Here is a 4,131-nt window from a genome sequence, read left to right as displayed (position 1 = left end):
CATATTTGTGCCCATTCTAAAGAAAGGTAACTCAACAGAATGCTCAAACTATAGAACAATATCACTAATATTGCACAGAAGCAAATTTTTGTTTAAGATCATTCAATGGCGATTGTAGCAGTACATTGACAGGGAGCTGCCAGAAGTTCAAGCCACATTGAGAAGAGGACATGGAACAAGGGGTATCATTGCTGATATCAGGTGGCTCTCGGCTCAAATCAGAGAATACCAGAAAGATATTTACTTGTGTTACATGGACTATGTAAAGGCATTCGACTGTGTATAACATAATAATTTGTGGATAACCTTGAGAATAATGGGAATTCCATAACATTTCATTGTGCTTGTTTTGAACTTGTACATGGATTAAGAGGCAGTGTGCAAACAGAACAAAGGAATACTGCACAGTTTAAAATCAGGAAAGGTGTGTGTCAGGGTTCTTTTCTTTCACCATACTTGTTCAATCTGTATGCTGAGAAAATCATCAGCGAAGCTGGATTATATGAATCATCAAGATTGGAGGAAGGCTTAATAACAACCTGTGTTATGCAAATGACACAACCTTGCTTGCTGAAAGTGAAGAAGAATTGAAGTACTTGCTGCTGAAGATCAAGGACTGTAGGAAGGGAGATGAAAATCTTCACAAGTGGAGCAATAGTTAACATAATAACAAATGGATTTTGTCTTACTTGGACCCACTATCAATGCTCCTGGAAGCAGCATTCAAGAGATCAAAAGGCACATTGCATTAGGTAAATCTGCACAAGACCTCTTTAGAGTACTGAAGAGCAAGGATGTTCCTTTGAGGACTGAGGTGCGCCTGATGCACGCTATGGTATTCCATTGTATCATATGCTTGTGAAAGTTGGACATTGAATAGGGAAGACCAAATAAGAATCACTGCTTTGGATTTTGGTGCCTCAGAAGAATATTGAAAGTACCGTGGACTGCTACAAGGACAAACCGATCTGTAGTGGAAGAAGTACAGCCAGAGTGCTCCTTAAAAGCAAGGACGGCAAGACTTTGTCTTACATACTTTGGACATATTGTCAGGAGAGACCAGTCCCTGGAGAAAGGACATCATATTTGGTAAAGTGGAGGGGAGGTGGAATAGAAGAAGGCCTTCGAGGACATGAACTGACACAATACAGTGGCTCCATCAGTGGGCTCAAGCATAGAAACAATTGTGAGGATGGGGCAGGACCCTGGAGTGTTTTGTTCTATTGTGCATAGGTTCACTATGCATGGGAACCAACTCGATGGTACATAACAATAACAACAGCATGTTTCCATATTCATTTGTCTTCATAATTCTGTTCTTCGCAGCTGTAGCACTGAAGTGCCTACTTTTTGCTACCTGTAGGTTAAGGAACACTAGTGGCAAAGTAGTTAAACACGAGGATGCTACTGAAGGTGTTTGCAGTTGGAACCCACCAGTTGCTCCATGGGATAAAGACGTGACAGTTTACTTCCATAAAGATTCACAGCTTGGAAAACATGATGGGGTAGTGACTCTCTCCTAAAGGGTCACTGTGCATAGGGATAGACTCAACCATAAAAGGGCAATAGACTGTTCTCAGCTCCTAGAGGCCTCCTGCATTCCCTACCACATTGTCCCGTGCCAGCAAGGTCGATTTATGCTTCCAATATCTGAATTCTTAGCATGTAACTCTAGACCCATATTTCAATAGATGTTATGTGTAAGTTGTTAGTACCTTCCAGATAGGCTTCCTATGTTAAGGCTGACTTCATGGGAACCCTAATTACAGCTGCAAAATTCCTTCGCAGGAACCATCTGGACTTTCAGCTCTGAGTCTGACCTCAGAGCCATCCTCTTTAAACTGAAGGGTATCATATGTTCCCAGTTGAATCATTTGATCAGCCTGCTTCCCACCAGGAGAATTTTAGGGGTCCAATAGTCAACTTCCATTTTGTATTTTCTCTTTCATTCCAAACTTGCAGAATTTTTATTGATATAATTTGCATGAATTGCAGGGGATTTCACTCCACTAGATAAAATCTACATCCGCATAGCTTCTTTGTTTAAAAAATATAAAGACATCTGCTTGCCCTTGCACCTATGTGTGAGCGGCAAATCCATGCTTGATATAGACATGTGTATGAAAACATAATACACATTTTCTTTAGGTTGCCTTTCTCCATTTCGGGTTCCTGTTGGGGTCCTGGGTGGGGCTCCGCTTCTATAGACTGTCAACATTACTTGGCACTTAAGCTCTCCATCTGGAAGGCATGTGCACTCACTGACATTAATTAGATTCTGAGTCAGAGTGACACAGTAGCATGCTAAATCCTTCTAACACTTTGACTTCGCTGGCCTCTTACTTGTTCAGCTTGTAGAGGTCCTACGATTTGGTTTAGACTAGGCAATCTATGAGACACACTTTTAGTGTCTTGAAAGTGATTGTTGTGTGACTGAATTCTCTGAGTTATTTTTTAAAAATATTTCTTGGGTTTAAGCAAAAGGTGATGCGAGCTACAATCTTGAATTTTTCTCAGTGCCTTACTTTCAGAAGAAATATCCCCAGAATTTAATGTATTTTGTCACATGGATAGGCTGAGGTTTTCTCAAGTCATCATGTCCCAGTTCTTTTTGTATAACAGCCATTCCTTATAATTTATTTCTTTCCTCTCCAATTTTAGTAAAAACAGCAAGGGTAAAACAAACAATACACATCGGAATTTTTCTTAGAAGTCTGCTCGGTTAGATATCCAAGATCCTTACTTACAAATTTTAATTTTTATAAAACTGGGTGACACTTTTGCTAAGTTTTCTGACCCTGCATATAAGGAACCTCCTTTCTTCAATTTCTATTAATATGTTCCTTACACCATTCTGGACTCTCGCTAGCAAGGTCTTAATTGTGTATATTTCTAATTACAGACTAGTTAAGGGAATCTAGTTTGTCTGTTTTGTTTTTAATGTTCCTTAAAATTCTCCCGCCTCCATTTACAACACAGTATGCCAGCCAATCTCACATTTTTAGATATTTGGTACACACAGTACTTGGTTTGTGAAGAAATCTATTCGTAACCATGTCGTGAAGAATTTGTAAGTTAAACCAGGTGCGCACAGTCCTATTTTGGTGCAAAAGAAGAGCCATGATGTGGTAGCAGTTAACTGCTAACTGAAAGGCTGCTGGTTCAAACCCATCATTTTCTCCTCAGGAGCAAGATGTGGTAGTCTGCTTCTGTAGAGATTGTAGTCTTGGAAACTCTGCAGGGACAACTCTCCTTTGTACTATCAGGTCGCTATCAATCAGAATCCACACGATGACCGTGGATTTCTGGGATGAGTGCAATAAAAGTCCTCAGTCCTTGTCAAGGATTTCAAGGACTTGTGCAGAAAGCAAAGGTGATTACAGTCGTTGGGAACTGCTCCGATTGTTTCAGAATGAGAGCCAGTTTATATAACACTCCATTTATACCAGTTGTCTGCATGTTGAATGAGTGCTCCTAATCCAGCAAATGCCTGTGCATCAAGAAAACAAGAGACCTTGGTAGTTTCCCGGGACAGGTAGGCGGGAAGGGAATCACTTTCTAGTCTTGCTGGTGATGGGAAAGGCAATATTTTGGGTAAAGTCTGAATGACTTGGCCAAAGCAAATGCTGACACTAAGAAGCACACAAAAATGAAAAGTATTTTGTAAAGCTATATATATATATACAATTACAACCAAAATATGTGTGTAGTTACATACACATAAATGCATATATGTGCATAGGAAAGTACATGTGACTGTATGGCAATTTTAACAAAGGAAAAGAGAAGACACAAAAGGAATAAGGAATTAAATGAATGACACTGTAACAGAATCAAGCAAAATAAAACTAATACTAGAGTACTATAAGGAAATGTATTCAAACAGATTGGAAAACCTAGAAGAAACAGACCAATTTCTAAACACACACACACACACACACACACACACACACACACACACACACTACCTAAAATAACACAGACAAAGAGAAAATTTGAACAGATCCATCATCAAAGAAGAAATTCAACAGGTCATTAAAATTTTTTCCAGGCCCCCTGCCAAAAGGTCTTGCTTTAGACACCCTCATTATGTCTCCATATTTAAAGTGTGATTCTTGTGGGCCTTAGATC

Source organism: Tenrec ecaudatus, chromosome X, assembly GCF_050624435.1.
Source record: "Tenrec ecaudatus isolate mTenEca1 chromosome X, mTenEca1.hap1, whole genome shotgun sequence".
Classification (NCBI taxonomy): Eukaryota; Metazoa; Chordata; class Mammalia; order Afrosoricida; family Tenrecidae; genus Tenrec; species Tenrec ecaudatus.
The sequence above is the reverse complement of the archived record's forward strand: the minus strand, read 5'-3'. Positions refer to the sequence as shown.